Source organism: Chiloscyllium plagiosum, unplaced genomic scaffold, assembly GCF_037043375.1.
Source record: "Chiloscyllium plagiosum isolate Xiang-an unplaced genomic scaffold, Cpla_swu_hap1 HiC_scaffold_42, whole genome shotgun sequence".
Classification (NCBI taxonomy): domain Eukaryota; kingdom Metazoa; phylum Chordata; class Chondrichthyes; order Orectolobiformes; family Hemiscylliidae; genus Chiloscyllium; species Chiloscyllium plagiosum.
In genome coordinates, this window is record NW_028270180.1 from 47510010 (window position 1) to 47528415 (window position 18406).

General features: G+C 42.6%; 2 long non-coding RNA genes across 3 annotated transcripts; both read left to right on the top strand.

Annotated features, from left to right (window-relative positions):
* Positions 1–214: 214 nt before the first annotated feature.
* Positions 215–7041, top strand: LOC148137684 (uncharacterized). 2 transcript variants are annotated; one of them, XR_015754168.1, is made up of 4 exons: positions 215–250; positions 1564–1698; positions 1807–1913; positions 6836–7041. It is a non-coding gene; the product is annotated as an uncharacterized LOC148137684 (long non-coding RNA). The 2 variants fall into 2 exon arrangements; XR_015754167.1 differs by lacking the exon at positions 215–250 and adding an exon at positions 264–482.
* Positions 7042–9671: 2630 nt separating this feature from the next.
* Positions 9672–15367, top strand: LOC148137685 (uncharacterized). The gene is made up of 4 exons (XR_015754182.1): positions 9672–9761; positions 12474–12556; positions 14286–14377; positions 15280–15367. It is a non-coding gene; the product is annotated as an uncharacterized LOC148137685 (long non-coding RNA).
* Positions 15368–18406: the final 3039 nt, after the last annotated feature.

The following is an 18406-nucleotide window of genomic DNA, read 5'->3' on the forward strand; positions in this document are numbered from 1 at the left end:
TGCCTCACTCTTGTAACTGATAAATAGCAACAAAAGCCATGAAGCAGTGCGCATGCTCCAAGCAACAATGGGCCCCGGTGATTGATGTCAGCGGAAGACCAATGGAAAGGCAGGGGCAGGGCTGGAGGACCTGGCGGGGCAATTGGTCCTCCGACCAATCAGAGTGAATGAGGGACGGGACTAGACTATACCACGTGATTATCCTCACGGTGGCCGCGGATGTGCGGGACGTGTGGAAGGAGAGCTGTTGGTAAAGAAAGAAATAAACAGCAGGAAGTGGGAGGGAAATGGTGTTGGTATGGGCTGAGAGGTTTTACATACATTTGGTGCACATCGGAAAATACAAATTTGAAACTTACAGTCCTGTTTTTGCAGTAAACGGGAAAATAGCCTAATCGTGTGATCGCCGCCATCTTTATTTGGGGCAAATATTCACTGGACACGTGGGCGGCCGCCAGCTTTGTCGGGGGCAAAGTTCAGAGGTGTGTATGTGCAGCCCTCCCTGGTAGAGAGACATAGGGCAGGATTTACCCAGAGCACATTCAAACCCAGAGAAATGGACGTTTTATTTCTAGATTTGTTTCTTCATCCATTTAAATGATTTGGATGTGAATACAGCCGGTACGGTTCGTAAGCTTGCAGATGACACCAAAATTGGAGGTATTCTGGACAGTGATAAAGGTTGTCTCAGAATACAATGGGATATTGATCAGATGGGCCAATGGGCTGCGGAGTGGCAGATCAGGTTTAATTTAGATAAATGTGAGGTGCTGCATTTTAGCAAAGTAAATCAGAGCAGGACTCACACTGAATTGTAAGGTCTTGGAGAGTCTTGCTGAACAAAGAGACCTTGTAGTGCATGTTCATAGTTCCCTGAAAGTAGAGTCACAGGTAGATAGAACAGTGAAGAAATTGATTGGGATTCTTCCCTTCCTTGGTCAGAGCATTGAGTAAAGGAGCTGTACAGGACATTGGTTAGGCCACTTTTGGAATATTGTGTGCAATTCTGGTCTCCCTCTTATCAGAAAGAGGCACTGAAACATGGAAGGTTTGAGAATTGATTTTTTTTAAGGATGTTGCCAGGGTTCGAGGATTTGAGTTGCAGGGAGAGGCATAATAGGCTGGGGCCATTTTCCCTGGAGTGTCATAGGCTGAGTGTGATGTTGAAGAGGTTTATAAAATCGTGAGGGGAATGGATAGCGTAAATAGACAAGGTGTTTACCCTGGGATGGTGGAGCCCTGAACTAGAGGATATAGGTTTAGGGTGAGAGGGGAAACTTCAAAAGGAACCTAAAGAGCAACCAAAATTGTAACATTTAAAAGGCATTTGAATAGGAAGGGTTCGGAGGAATGTCGGTCAAGTGCTGGCAAATAGGAATAGTTTAGGTTAGAATATCTGGTTTGCAAATATGGGTTGGACTGAAGAGTCTGTTTTTGTGCGAGACATCTCTGGCCGTGGGATCATAAAAGTGAACACTGCTCTGATTCACCTCTGGGCTCCTTGATGTCCACTTGTTCGTTATCTAGTTTCCTCAGTCTCACATGTATTTTTGCCATGTTTAGATTTTACTACTACGTTCACAGACCTTTTTGGAAATGGATTGTCCACTGCTGCCCGACTCCTGACCGTATGCTGCTCCATTATCAGGTTATTTTTTCCACAATATCGTTGACAGTCAAGAATTCTTTTTTCCAAAAGTGAGTGAATTTTTCTTCCATTTCTGACAGTCAAATTCTGCACCATTTTCATTCCCTATAATTCATATTGCACTCCCTGAAACATCATGTGTATTTGTCCTTCCACAGATACCAGTGATCATTGACAAAGCCCTATTGCCTGTGGAGAGGATGATGTTTGACTTCCTTGTACAGCTGCAGTTTGAATGGTGAAGGCACTCCCACAACGTGGTTGGGTAAGAGTCATTACAGATTATTCACTCAGCGATAGTGCAAAGTAGAAGATATCTGTACAAATCAACATGTTTTTAATTTCACAAAAATAATGAGAACTTTTGACATAAGGGCACAGCTCGAGAATATTATGTCCAGTGACCAAAACCATTGCCAAATAAGCAATTTTTCAGGAATGCCTTAAAGGAAGAAAGCAGATCTTAGAGGGTGGGAATTCCAGACCGTGTTGCCTTGGAATCGATAGAAACAGTCACACAGCTGAACTCAAAAATAAACACATCATTGGGAGTCTAAACTAAAATGAGTTATTGAGATGTGAAAGGGTGTGTGGTGCAGGAAGATAGGAATGATTACAGCCAGGAATTAAGTCAAGGGTGTGAAAGTAAATTGTTGTTGCTTATAAATGGGAACCTTTTGATGGATCAGCATGTTCTGGTACAAGTGAACACTTGGGCGGTAGAGTTTTCAATATTCTGAAGACTATAGGGAGGGTGCTTGTGGGATTCTGGCCAGGGGTGGGTTTAGATAATGAAATCTAGAGTTAACAAAATGAATGAATGAGAGTTTCAGTAAATGAGCTGAGACTGTGGTGAGGTCAGGTGAGATCACTGAAGTCGAAATAGTGGTCATGGAGTGGGACTGGGCTATACCCTCATCTCTCCTCTGGAATTCAGCTGTTTGTCAGTTTGTGAATCGGGTCTGTGACAAGATCAGGAACTGAGTGGCCCTGGCAGAACCTAAACTGGGTGTCACAGAAGGTTATTGCTGAGCAGCTGTGTTACAGCACTGTTGATGACACCTTCCATCACTTCACTGCTGAGCGAGTGTCGACTGATGGAGGGAAATTGTCTGGGTTGGCTCTGTCCTGCGTTTTTGTGTTGAACATCCCTGGGAAATGTTCCACAATGTCAGTAGGTGCTAGTGATGGACTTGTTTTGGTGGGCAGCAATTTCTGGAGCACAGCCATCAGTATTATTGCCACAATGTTGGTCGGGCCGACAGCCTTTACACTACTTCTCCATTTCTTGATCTGATTTGAAATAAGTTTTCAACCAAGTTGATTCACATCTGTGATGTCAGGGACCAATATAGAAGGCTCATCCACTTGGCACTGCTGGCAGAAGATTGCTGCAAATGCTGTTGTCTTGTCTGTTGCATGGATGTGTGAGACCCTTCCATCAGTAAGGGTGGGGATATCTGTGATGCTTCCTGCAGTGAGTTGTTGAATTGCCCATCATCATTCCTGACTAGTTGCGGCAGAACTGCAGAGCTCAGATCTGATCCATTGGTTGTTGGATCACATAGTTCTATTTGGTGTTGCTTGCGCAGTTTGGCATGTAGGTTGGGTAGCTTCACCAGGTTGGCACCACATTTTTAGGTATGCCTGGTATTGCTCCTGGCATGCCCTGCGGAACTCTGCATTGAACCAGGGTTGATCCCCTGGCTTGATGTTAATAATTGAATGGGGGATATACCAGGCCATGAGATTTCAGATTGGGCTGGAGTACAGTTCTGCTGATGTTGGCACACAGTGAGACAGAAGTTGCAGTGTCAAGAGGGCTGATTGTGTTGTTGTATTTTCCAGTGCATTGGTAGATGTAATGTGTTCCATCCAGTTTCATTCTTTTGTTGAGACTGTATTAATCACTGCACAATGAGTAATTTGATGGGCCACTGACAGGAATACAACTTTTCAAAAAAGGTTTTGTGATTTACACATGAAAGAAGTGAAACTACCATGGTATTTGAACAGATGAAAGACTCAAAAGACAATCAAGGTATTTTTCAATGGGATAATTGCAGTTACATCACACTAAATTTTTGCTATAAATTCTGTGCCTTAGAATTGTGCCCTCCACAATCACCTGATGAAGGAGCGGCACTCCGAAAGCTAGTGTGCTTCCAATTAAACCTGTTGGACTATAACCTGATGTTGTGTGATTATTAACTGAGAATATTACAGCACTACTAACAGGGCTGCATGTAAACAGGATCAGTCCAGTTAATCAATACATTCGGAAGGATTTCCTCCAAGTTTGATGACGCAATATTCGTCAAAACCGTCAACTTCAACCTGCAATTTTGTTATTAACAAAAACTTCAGGTTGACACAAAGCTCCCCACCCCACTGCAATGTGGTAACTGGGCCCGGCCCACGAATTGGAACTGGGCCATTTGTGGACTGTGATCTCAAAGGAAGCGAGCAAACGCAATTCTGACAGAGTAGTCCTCAAAGATGAGTAGCAGGTTTGAGACAAGGCAGGTGGTATATCATCTTGCAATTGGCTTAATTGCATTTCTTATTTACAGTCATGTTTTGCAAAGTATAAAGAACTATGTGTCTTTTTTTCATGGGTGGGGAGTTTTATTCTAGTTGATCACAGTTGCTGCCTCTCGCTCCCCAAGTCAAATCATAGGATCGATAACAAAACAATAAACTGCAGGTGCTGGAGATCTGAACCCCAGAAACAAAGTGCTGGAGAAACTTAGAAGTTCTGAGGGCATTGGTGAAGAGAAAAATAATGTCACATTTCAATTTTGGTGACTCTTCGTCTGAACGAACAAATGGTCATGAGACTTGGAGCTTACAATGCTTTATTCCCCTCCGAGATGCTGCTGGACCTGCGGTTCCCCAGCACTGTGCTTTTTATATTGAACTTTATTTACAAACAGATCGGAAAAATACTAATCTCCAAAAGTGAAAGGTTCATAGCAAACATGAGCATAGTTTCCACACTTGAGTTACACAAACACGTCTCAGTTTAAAAACAAGATTTAACTCCAAAAAGTATTCCATCTCAAAATTAGCTAAGTTACACCAGTAATAAAGCTCACCCACCCAATGAGGCACTTCAGCACAACATCCTGCAGTGTTGCACACAGCCACCTTTAGCAAAGAATGATCACATGTCACAAAATTGAAAGCCAAGAGCATGTCTCTTTAAAGCAGCTGAAGTCAAACTCAATTTTTGGAAGGATTGCATTAAACCTGATTGAACATTTAAATCTCAGCGCATAGTCTTTGCTTTTTTAAACAAAGTGTGTGGGAAACATCCCACATCTTGCTAAAGGTTCAGTTCAGTCTGATACCGAGACCCAAAGGTCAGGCAAACATCACACTTTCCATTCACTTCTCCAAAGGGCTGACATCACATTTCTTTAGGATTTAAAGTATTTTATAAATTGTTTGTAAAATCATTTGTCACATCAAAGAACTGGACAATAAATGTCATTGTATACAATAAGAGTGAAGCCTGTGACAGCAGATTTAGCTTTGGAGGGCAGTTTATGTGCTTTCTAAATTCTGGGAGCACTTTGGGAGACTGCTCCCAGATGGTGATAGTGAGCATATCCGGAATATACTATTTATATTTGGGAATCCATGGAAAATAATCTGTGGTTTCACTAATATTTGGCTTGCGTTGTTGGTGTACAGTAAACAATTCATAAAGTTACTTCTGTATTGTTGTTGACTACCTGAATGATGTTCAAATCTGCCAGGTTGCCTTCAATAGTGTGAATGCATCTATTGTAAATATTTGGAATATTCCAGAACTGCCCAGTGCTTGGCAAATTCAGGGGGACAAAAAAAATCACTGAGTAATTTGAAATTATGAATCCAAGAGGATGTAACCACTGAAGTATACAATTCAAATAGTTAAATGGAGTGCACACATCTAAAATACCTGTTATCCATGGGAATGGATGGACTGACAGAATTGGGATCACATTCCTGGCTGCGGAGTGTGAAATGCGCTTTGATAAAGTCACCTGCATTTACCAACAATAATTTGGCAAGCTCGGAAATTTAAAAAAAAACAATATGAGCTTCATTGCTGCTCCAGTCGGGTCCCAAGCTCTGTGAAAAAAAAACAATGTTCAGGTTTATTGCATACACTCTGAAACACGTGTTCCTTCTACAGATCCTGCAAGTTTCCCCAATGAGCATAGTCCATCCACATGATTTTGCTAACTTTGGCCAACTCATTTCTTTCCGAGCCTCTATAACCTGAAGAGTGACCAGAAGCAATTACTCCACATATGTGGGAACATTACCGACGAGGATTTTTTCCTTCAGAATTGACTTCCATATATTCAGTGCCCAGAACAGATAAAAAGATTGTTACCTTTTATAGAGCAATGATTCAGTGGGAGAAAAACACCAACATTTTCTTGCTTAATAATCACACTGCCTAAATTTTAAACATGAACACTTCTTAATAGTTCACTAGATCCTAACGAAATATTTTGTGCGAAACAAATCACATGATACATAGTTCTTCAGATAATAAAACAAGTTTGTTCATTGAAGAATCCAGAGGAAAAGGTCATGAAACAATGTGAGTTTGATAAACCTCAATCATCGTTTCAAGTGCACTCTCTGCATAAATTCTCCTTTTCCTCCTCGAAGTATTCAACTTCTTGAATAATTGAGAGAATGAAGTCACAGTTGTACAACACAAAATCAGACCCTTCAGTCCAACTTGCCCATGCTGACCAGATATCAAAAATTAATCTAATCCCATTTGCCAGCATTGGGATTAAACCCTTTCTACTGATTATCAGTTTATTTTACTTTATCAGCACTTGAAATACTGACATTTTTTTCTCCCAACATTGGTTAAAGAAATCATAAGTTCATTCATCCAGGTTAGTTTTGTAAACGTTCACAAAGAAACAAGTGAGAACAACATATAGCTGAGTGCAAATCAAAATACTGCAGCTGCGCGATATCTGGGAACACTCTAAACGTGAGGCACTGATACTGCACAAGTTTGTCAGCACGGTTTCAATTACTGACAATAATTTAGTAATGTCTTAGCCTTCGCATTGTTAAGGTAAATGTGAGATATCTGAATTTCATGAATTGGTTCCTATTGCACTTTGAGAAGATTAAACCAAGAATATTTTTTGTTGATCAAAGGAGAAAGTGATGACCAAAGAAGCTGGACATTGGAGTCGAAAAGTGTCATGCTGGAAAAGCACAGCAAGTCAGGCAGCATCCGAGAAGCAGGAGAGTTGATGTTTCGGGCATAAGCCCTTCATCAGGAATCACAGGCTTCAGAAAAATAACTGGCATAGACTGATGCCAATGCATATGTAGAAGGGTCAGAACATGTTACTATCAGATTAGAGATTAATTTCAGATTTGGTACCATTCAGTGCAACATTTCAGTATGATATTTACATATGTACCAAAAGGGGAAGTTGTCTAAAATTATAAGCTCTAGAATGATTATACGATTAAACCTGGAAATAAAGCTGGTGAACAAGAATCGCAAAGTGAAGTCCCATCAGTATCACCTTGGGCAGTGTCAAGTAAGAATTTGAGAGCAGAGTTGCCACTTTGGTGTAACCTGCAGTCTGGCCAAATTGCAGCAAACATCTGTTCAATTTTATCGGCAAACTATTGAATGCAAAATCCTCCTTGCACAATAATGAGGCAGCATTCTGGGATGTCATTTTTAAAATATATTATTTTCAAAGTTACTCACAATTCAGAGTGATCACTTGGTGCTGTCTGCATAACACAGTACGAAAAGGAATTAACAAAAAAAAATTATAACCCAAATTCAGAGTCACTAATCCATTGATATTGCATGTGTCCAGCATTTATAAGTAATCAATTTTAAAAAATAAACACAGATACATTTAATAAATATACTGAAGTACAGTGAAGTTTCTTACTGAACAGTGACGGGATTGGACAGAGTCCGCATGGATTTAAGAGAGATGAATCATACTTAGCAAATCTACTGAAAGAAACTACAGAGTCAAATATTAAAGACAGAAATTGCAGGACATTTAGAAAAGCTTATGATTAAACATGGTAGACTGGGTTTTGTGAAAGAGAAACTATATTTGACAAATTTACGACAGTTCATCGAGGAGATAACAATCAGGGCTGATAAAGGGCAATCCAATGATGTTCTGTATTTGGATTTTAAAAATGTAAATGATAAGGCGCTACATAAAAGGTAATTGAACAATTTAGGAGCTCATGATATCGGGGTAATGTATTAGCATGGACTGAGGATTGGTTAACCACACTGGCTGTTGCTGAGTCCTCACTTGGAGTACTGTATACAATGTTAGCTCCCATATTTAATAAAGGATAAAGTAACATCGGAGACCATTCAAAAAAGATTACTTAGCTGCTTTGAGGACAAAAGGGTTGACCTATCAAGAACAGATAAGCAGGGTTGATCTTATGGAAACAGGATTCTGAGGAGCTTGACAGAGTAGATGTTGACTAGATCTTCTAGCACCAGTGGAGTCTCAAACCAGGGGACATTACATAAGGGAACATTCATTTTAGAAAAAGTAAATAATGTTTTTTCTCAGTGAATGGCTAGAATTTTCCCGCCCAAACAATTGTGAAAGTTAAATGTGGGAGGGAAATGGTTGGGTTACTCTTCGGAGGGTTGTTCTGGCTTGTTGGGCTGAAGGGCCTGTTTCCACATAGTAGGGAATCTGGGATTCTATCTCAAATTATTTTAAAAGAGGGCAGATAGATTTTTGAAATATTGAGCAGTTGAGGGCTATGTGGATCAAGCATAAAAGAGGTGTTGAGGTCTGGGTTGATCAAGCCATGATCTGATAGAATGGGGGAACAAGCTGAAGGCGATGAATGCCCTCCTCCTGCTCCAATTCCTTGAGGTTCCATTTCATGCTTTTTTGTCTCCAAAGAAGAGAGTGATACAATGTGCTAAAGATCTCAGATGTTGTGAAAAGGAGTGAAAAAGTGGTGTTTATGTACTGATTCAGATGGCATTGATTCATCATGAGTAGGAAGGCAATTCCCTCCATGAATAAAGGAAATCTACTGCAGAGCTCACACAAAGGGAATTCTTGCCCTCAGCAAACTCTCCCATCACATTACCCAACAAATCAGCTTAAGCAGGACACACTGCGCATGTTCTCGCCAACAAAGGACTCCGGGTGATTGATGTCAGCACCGGACCAATGAAAGGACGGTGGGCGGTATTGGATGACCTAGCGGGATGTTGGTCCTCCAACCAATCAAAGTGAATGAAGGGCGGAGCTAAACTAAACCATGTGATCACCCTCGCGTGCGGCGCGCACAGTCGCTGTAATGAATGCTCGGGAAGTTATGGAGAGAAAGGATACGGTAAGGAAAGAAATAAACAGGGAAATGGGAGAAAAACTGTGTTGCTATTAGCGGAGAGGTTTTACAAACAAATTGTGCACGTCGGAAAACACAAATTTGAACGTCCAGTCCCGTGTTTGCAGTAAATGAGGCGTGAGCGCCGCCATCTTTATTCGGGACAACGATTCACTGGACATGTGTGGAGCCGCCATCTTTGTAGGGGGCAAGGTGCAGCCAGGCGCATGTGCAGCCTTTCTCCAGTATAGAGTCATTGTGATCATAGCAGCCAATACTGCTCTGATTCATCTCTGGGCTCCCTCATCACCACTTTGTCAATATCTAGCTTCCTCAGTCTCGAACCATGGGTGTATTTTTGGTCTGTTTACTACTGTATTATGACTTTTATAGACCCTTTGCAAATGAGTTTTTCATTGCGGCCCAGCCCCTGACCATGTGCTGCTCGATTATCAGATTACTTTTTTCTTGAATATTTTTGACAGTCAAAAAATTCTTTTTTCCAACAAGCAAGTGTCTTTTCCTTCCATTTCTGACTATCAAATTCTGCACCATTTTCATTCCCTGTAATCCATTTTGCACTCCATGAAACATCAACTGTGTTTCTCCTTCCACAGATACCAATGATTAATGCCAAAGCCCTGTTGTTTGTGGAGAGGGTGATGTTTGACTTTCTTGTACAGCTGCAGTTTGTGTGGTGAAGGTGCTCCTACAATGTGGTTGGGTAAGAGACATTATAGATTATTCATTACAGCAACAGTGATGATTTGAAAGTAGTGTCAAATCAACAACAGTTTGTATTTTTATTATCATGCTTATAATTTCACAAAAATACTATTGAGAACTTTAGACAGAAGGCCAGAGATGGACATATTAGGTCAGGTGACCAAAAGCAGGTTTTGAGGGATGTCTTAAAGGTGGAAAGCAGACCTGTGAGATTTTGGCTGCGACTTTCAGACCATGCTGCTTCAGCAACTGTAGAAACAGTCACACAGATGAAGTAATGAATTAACAAATGGTTGGGAGTCTCAAAGAAAATGGGTTGTCGAGGTCTCAAAGTGTGTGTGGTGCAGGGAGCTAGGGATTATCACAGCCAGGAATTAAATCAAGTGTGAGAAATTTAAATTGAGGGATATTGGCCACATGCTGGTAGGTGAGACTAGATTGGGTTGGGATATCTGGTTGGCATGGATGGATTGGACCGAAGGGTCTGTTTCCATGCTGTACATCTCTATGACTCTATGTTGTTGCTTATGAATAGGAGACTTTTGATGAATCAACAAGCAGGTATTTAGATGTTCTTGAGATTACAGGGAGGTTGAATGTGGGAAGCTGGCCAGGGAGTGAGTTTGGATAATGAAGTCTAGAGATAACACAATGTGGATGAAAGTATATGAGCTGAGACAAGGGTGAAATCAGTTAGAAATAGTGATCTTGGAGTGGGACTGAGCTATCACCCTCACCTCACCTCTGGGATTCAGCTGGTTGTCAGGTTGTGAATGAGGGCAGTGACACAATCGGGAGCTGAGTGGCCCTGGTGGAGCCTAAAGTGAGTGTCGCTGAGCTGGCTGTTGCAGAGCAGCTGCTGCTTGGTAGCCCTGGTGATGACATCTTCCATCACTTTACTGCTGATCGAGTGTGGACTGATAGATGGAAATTGCCTGGGTTGGATTGTCCTGTGTTTTTGTGTTTAACATTCCTGGGCAATGTTTTGCATTTTTGGTAGATGCCAGTGCTGGAGCGGTACGTGGCTCGATGGGTGGCAAGTTCTGGAGCACAAGCCATCAGTATTATTGCCAGAATATTGACAGGGCCCGTAACCTTTGCACTACTTAACCATTTCTTGATGTTATTCAAACTGAATCGAACTGGCTTAAAACTCACATCTGTGATGTTAGAAACCACTAGAGAAGGCTGAGATGGATCATCCCATTTTGCACTTCTGGCTGAAGATTGCTGCAAATGCTGTCATCTTGTCTGGTGCATGGATGTGTGAGGCCCCTCCATCAGTAAGGGTGGGAATATCTGTGATGCTTCCATCAGTGAGATGTTTAGTTGTCCATCACCGTTCACAACTGGGTGTGGCAGAACTGCAGAGCTCCGATCTGTTCCATTGGATGTTGGATCACTTAGCTGTGTTGCTTGCTGCTGATGCTGTTTGATATGCAGATAATTCTGTTTGATAGCTTCACCAGATTAGCACTTCATTTTTAGGTCTGCCTGGTGCTGCTCATGGCATGCCCTCCTTTACTGTCCATTGTGATGGATGAGAGCAGGATTTACAACCCCATGAGATTACAGATTGTGCTGGAATACAGTTCTGCTGCTGTTGATGTCCCACTGTACCTCATAGATACCCTGTTTGAGATCCTACATCTCTTTGTAGTCTGTCCCATTTAGAACGGTGATAGTGCCACTCAACACAGTGGAGGTTTTCTCAACTTTAAGGCAAGGCATTGTCTCCAAAAGGAACATGTGATGGTCGTTCTTACCGATACTGTCATGGTCAGACATATCTGCAGCTGGTCAATTCATAACAATGAGATCAAGTATGTTTTTTACCCTCTTGTTGGTTCCCTCAGCACCCGCTGCAGACTCAGTTGAGCAGCTGTGTCCTTCAGGACCTGGCCAGCTCAGTCAGTAATTCTGTTGCAGAGGTAGTCTCGATTGTGGACATTGAAATCCTGTACCCAGAGTACATTTGACACCATTTTGTTGCCTCAGTGCTTCCTTCAAATATTGTTCAACACGAAGGAGAACTGATTCATCAGCCAAGGGAGGACAGTACGTGGCAATCAGCAGGAGCCATGAGACTCCCAGGGCGAATCCTCCCTGTCTGTACACCACTGTGCCACCACCTCTGTCTGGTCTGTGCTGCCGGTGGGACAGGACATATCCAGAGATTTTAGGAGAAATTGAAGACTGCAGATGCTGGAGGTCAGAGTCGAGAGTGTGGTGCTGGAAAAGCACACCAGATCAGACTGATGAAGGGCTGAGGCTCAAAACATCGATTCTCCTGCTCCTCTGATGCTGCCTGACTGTTGTGCTTTTCCAGCACCACACACTCGATATCTAGGATGGTGATGGTGGTGTCTGGTCATTGTCTGTAAGGGATGATTCCGTGAATATGACTAAGTCAGGCTGCTTCTTGACTAATCTGAGGTACAGCTCTCCACATTTTGGCACCAAAAACTAGATGTTAGTGAGGAGGACATTGCACCATCGAGAGGGCTGATTCTGTGGTTGTAATTTCTGGTGCCTTGTTAGATGCCACATGGTCCATCCAGTTTCATTCCTGTGTTGAGACTTTGCAGTGATTAGTACAGTGAGTAGCTGGATGGGCTGCTGTCAGGTTGGCAGGATTTTATTTACCATTGACAATGGTTTCATGGAAATCAGGAGATTCCTAATTCCAGTTATTTTTTCGTGAATTCAGATTCTACCATCTGCCAAGATGGGATTCGAACTAGGACTTCAGTCGTTTGTTTTAATATTCTGGATAAAAGCTAAATACATCAGGTTTGTTCACTCATTTTAAATATCACTTACCCTGGATTTGTTTCTTGTAAAACACTGTCCATCATCCTGTCTCTTCTATCCTCCCCTCCAATAACATGAGTGAGGAGCACATGTAGTTTCTCTGTCACCATGACTGAGATAATCCGATCTGCTGCTTCCCTCCCTCCCACTAGCCCACTGAGCCAAACTGCCTCACGTGGTGTTCCTGGTTTTTGTCCTAAACCTACATCGTTCTCCAGTCTCTTGTTAAGCCTTATCAGAGCTCATCTTTACAATTTACCCAAGCTTGCTAAATCACAGACTTTCCAACACTCTGTCTCCTCCTCCTCCTCACCGATTCACAGATATTGTTCCTTGTTCTGTCTGTCTGTCTTTTCTGGTTATGCCCTTCTCTCCCCTTCTTTGAAAAACTTCCTTTTGACCTCACGGTTTTTGGAAAATCCTGCTCCATTTCCACTCTCTCTTTCCTTTCTGAATTCCTTGCATTTGGTGTCCCTCATGGATCTATCCTTGCTCTCTCCTGTATCTCACCTACATATTGCCAGGAGTTGATATTGTGAAAAAGCACCATGTTAGGTTTCACATGTACACTGACACTGTCCAGCTCTCCCTCCCCACCATCCCTCTCCATTGTTCCACTGTTACTCAGTTACCAAACTGCTTATCACATTCCCACTATTCGATTAGCTGCAGTTTCCTCCAATGAAACATTGTAATGGTTAAACCCATTGCCTTCAGTTGTTATTCCAAATTCCTTTCTCTTACTGCTGAGCCTCTCCCTCTCCCTCTCCCTGGTAACTGTCTGAGGCAGAAATACGTTCTTCACAATATTGCTGTTATATCTGACCCCAAGGTGACCTTCTGATCAGTCATCTGCACAATCCCAAACACCAGGAATTCCAATCTCTTAAACATTGTTTGTCTCCTCCTCACCCCAGCTCCATTGCTACTGAAACCCCTTACCCGCCTCTGTGTCGCCTTAAACTTGACGAATCTGAAGTAGAGCTCTTGATTCCGTGACTGACCCGGAATCTGGTTCCAGACTTCCCTCCCAGTATTTACCCTCAGACACATCCATTCAGTATTTATCCTGTCAAACCCCTTAAGAATCCCATCTGTCTCAATGAGATCACCTCTCTTTCTCCAAAATCCAGTGAGTAGAGTCCCAACCTGTTCAGCCTTTATTTAAAAGATAACCTCTCCAAACCAGGGATCATCCCAGTGAATCTTCCCTGCTGAAAAATGTGTTGCTGGAAAAGCACAGCAGGTCAGGCAGCATCCAAGGAGCAGGAGAATTAATGTTTCGGGCATAAGCCCTTCTTCAGCTTATGCCCAAAACGTTGATTCTCCTTCTGCTTGGATGCTGCCTGACCTGCTGCGCTTTTCCAGCAACACATTTTTCAGCTCTGATCTCCAGCATCTGCAGTCCGCACTTTCTACTAGTGAATCTTCCCTGAAATGCCTCCAATAAAGTGACACATTTCCTTATCTAAAGGGACCAAAACTGCTCACATTACTCCAGATATGGTGGTCTCACCACCACTTCCTCACGTTACTCTCAGGTATATACTCCAAACTCTCATACTGAAAACCCTCTAAACAAAACATTCCATTCCCCTTCCTGATGACCTGTTGTAACTATGTACAGTAATCCTGCGCCAGGAGGAGGGGATGGTGTGGGTTTCTAACTTGAACTGAGAGTGACAGATTTTATAAACTTGTATTACAGGATATTACAGGTGGACATTCAGATGGTAATCTCAGTAAATGTTCTGCCAAACTCTGAATTACTCAGTACATCAGGACCTGGATATTCGCATTGTGAGTATTGCGTTCCAGATCAATCCTATTTGCTGCTTAAAAATTCTCCTTTGAATCATCACATTCTCTCAAAAGGTCTCCCCAAACCATCATGTGTTATGTAATCCTTTTATAATGATGTGATGAGTGTAAGGTTTATTATTCGAATGTGTAATTTTTGTACAAGGATGCCTCGGAGAGGGAGCAGAATATTCTTAAAGGGGAGAATAACCATTTTGAGGGGAGGCTGTTGTTTATTGGTATCAATGACATAGGAATAGAAGAGTTCACATTGTTGGATCATTCAAATCTCTTGTGGGGTAGAATTGACCTTCATCAGAAGGATGGATTGTACCTGCACTGAAAGGGAAGAGTTGCTAGTTCTATTCAGGAGGCATTAAACCAGTGAAGGAATGGAGGTAAACTCAAAAGAGTGAGGAAAGAGCCAAGTCTGCGGCTGGTACAGTTCAGGCGTCAAACAGTCAAGGCAGGCAAGGGCAAGGCACAGAATGAGGTAGGACTGAGCAGTTACACTGCATTCATTTCAATGCAGGAGGCCCGATAGGTCGGGCAGAGGAGCTCAGGGTATGGTTTTGAACATGGCACTGGGATATTACAGCAATTACAGAGGTATGACTTAGGAATGGTTAGGACCAGCAGCTTAATGTTCCAAGGTATAGATGCTATAGCAAGGATAGAAAGGGGGCAACAGAGCAGGGGGGTGAGATGGTTTTGATGAGGGATAACATTATGGCTGGGCTTCAGGAGGATAATCCTGGAAGTACATCCAGGCAAGTTGTACAGGTGGAACTGAGAAATAAATAGTCAGCCGGGAATTGAGAAGCAAATTTACTAACAGATCACTTATCTGTAAGAATAGTATGATTGTATACAAGACTTGACCTTTTTTAATTCATTCACAGGATGAGGGTGTCACTGGCTGGGCCTCAAGGGCAGTTAAGATTCAACCACGTTGCTGTGGGTCTGGAGTCACATGTAGGCCAGACCAGGTAAGGATGGCAGATTCCTTCCCTGAAGGATATTAGTGAATCTCATGGGTTTTTTTTTTGCAACAATCAACAATGGATTCATGGTCTTTAATAGATTCTTACTTCCACATTTTTATTGAATTCACATTCCACTGTCTGCTGTGATGGGATCCAAACTCTGAGCCCCAGAACGTTATCTGGGTGTCTGGATTATCCATCTAGTGATAGTATCACTAGACCATTGGGCAGGGTGAGTGACTGAGGTATCAGTGGGGCAGCACATCAGCACCAAATATCCCATGGTCTCTGTGGAAGGGCTGGGGAGGGAAATATATCCCTGGTGGTGGGGTCTGACTGTAGGTAGCGGAAATTGCAGAGGTTAATGCGCTGTATCTGGAGATTCGTGGGGTGGCAGGTGAGGACCGGTGGATTATATTCTTATTGTGGTTGGAGGGGTGGGGGGAAGGTGGAGGTACAGGAAGTGGAGGATATGCATTAGAGGGCATTGTTGATCACGTGGGAGGGAAATGCAGTCCTTGAAATAGGAATCCTTTCTGGGATGTCCTGGAGTGGAATTGCTTCTCCTGGAAGCAGATATGGCAGAGGCGGAGGAATTGGGAGTACAGGTTCATGTTTTTACAGGAATATACTCGAGGGAAATCAGATGAGCAAAAAGGGAACATGAAATATCTCTAGGAAATGGTTTAAGTAGAATCCAAAGCGATTCCACAAATATATCAAGGATAAAAGAAAAAACAGACAAAGAATACAACTTCTTAAAGATCAAGAAGGCCATCTGTGGAACAACAGGAGGTGGGAGAGATACTATGCTACTCTGTTCTAGAGAGTTTGGAGAACTTGATAGTTACCAACAGTGATAACTTGAAAAGTGTCCATGTTACAGAGGAGGTGGTACTGGATGTCTTAAATGGCATCAAGGTGGATAAATCCCTAGGTCCTGATCAGGTGTATCCCAGAAATTTGTGGAAAGCTAGGAAAGCAGTGCCCCTCCCTGAGGTATTTATATCATCGTTTGTGACAGGTGAGGTGCTGGAAGACAAGTGTTGTTATTTTAAAAAGGTGGTAAGGAAAGGCCAGGGAACAAGAGAACAGGCAGCCTGAAGTCAGTGGTAGGCAAGCTGTTGGAAGGGATTCTGAGGGATAGGATTTATATGTATTTGGAAAGACCAGGAAAGATTAAGGATAGTCAACATGACTTTGTGTGAGTAATTCTCTCTTTCTAACTTGATTGAGTTTTTTTGAAGATGTGACAAAGATGATTGATGAAGGCAGACTGTGGACGTTGTCCATGTGGACACTGAACTATGTTCCACAAAGCAGACTGGTTAGCAAGGTTAGATAACATGGAATGTTGGGAGAACTAGCCATTTGGATACAAAACTGGCTTGAAGGTACGAGGCAGAGGATGGTGATGGAGGGTTGCTTTGCGGACTGGAGGCCTGTGAGCAGCATTGTCCTGCAGGAATGGATATTCGGTCCTCAAATAAATGACTTGGATGTGAATATATGAGATATAGTCAGTGGGTTTACAGAAGACACCAAAATTGGAGGTTTAGTGGACAGTGAAGAAGGTCAGTTCAGAATACAACAGGATCTTGATCAGATGGGCCATTGGAGCAAAGAATGGCAGACGGTGTTCAATTTAGACAAATGCGAGGTGCTGCATTTTGGAAAGGCAAATCAGGGCAGGACTTCTACACTTAATGGTAAAGTCCTTCGCAGTGTTGCTGAACAAAGAGACCATGGAGTTCAGATTCATTGTTCGTTGAAAGTAGAGTCGCAGATAGGCAGACTAGTGAAGGTGGTGTTTGGAATGCTTATATTTATTGGTCGATGCATTGAATACAGAAGCTGGGACATCATATTGTGGCTGGACAGGAAATTGATTAAGCCATTTCAGGAATTCTGTTTTAAGTTCAAAATCCCCTGTTCTGGGAAGGATGTTCTGAATCTTGAAAGAGTTCAGACAAGATTGACAAAGACTTTGCCAGGGTTGGAGGATTTGGGCTACAGGGAGAGGCTGGGGGTAATTTCTTTGGAGAGTCAAAGATTGAGAGGTGACTTCATGTAGATTTGTAAAATCATGAGGGGCATGGATAAGGTGAACAGCCAGGGTCTTTCCCCCCCAGGTTAGGTGGTTCCAAAACAAGATCACATGGGCTTTAGTCAAGAGAGCAAAGATTTAAAAGGGATCTGAGGAGCAAAGTTTTCAAGCTGTGTGTGGTGTGTGTATTGGATGAGCTGCCAGATGAAGTAGTGGAGGCTGATACAATTACAACATTTGAAAGGCATCTGATTGGGTACATGAATAGGAAGGGTTTCGAGGGATACGGATCAATAGCTGGGAATAGGATTCCATTCGTTTAGGATTCCTAGTTGGCATGGACAAATTGGACCAAAGGTCTGTTTCTGTGCTGTACATCTCTATGACACGAATAAATGAAAATAAGATGTGTTCCTCTTTTGTAGAGAGCTAGCAGAAGCACAGATAATTGTATTTGGAGCTGAGAAGGTTAAGCAGTGAGTTTGACCAGCTGCAAATTTGTGTCTAGGATATTTAATTTGCAGAGAGAAGGGAATTGTTAACAATGTCACAATTTTAGTAACTATTTTCAGGTAATTGGCAAATAATATGTGAACATTATTTTATTCAGTAAGTTCTGAGTATCTGGAACAGTCTGATTGGCAGCTGGACACAGACTCAGCAGTTATTCATAAACAGATTTGGAATTTTACTTTTCAGGGGAAGATTTGGGGGGGCTATGGGCAAATGGGAAGGGAATTGGGACAGATGTGCAACATCTCCAGAGGGAGAGAGTACAGTCCCAACGGGCTGAATAGCCCCTAGCCCCTGTGCTCTGTGATACTGCCCCATTCACTGTGAATGATGAACCTCATCCCATGGCAGATAGAGGGAGGATCCCACCACTCACCTCACAATGGGTCTCTTGTGATTGATGTCAGCGCAGGCCAATAGGGGGCAGAGAGCAGTACTAGAGGACCAGGTCGTACCAGTTTGTCTTCCAACCAATCGGAGTGA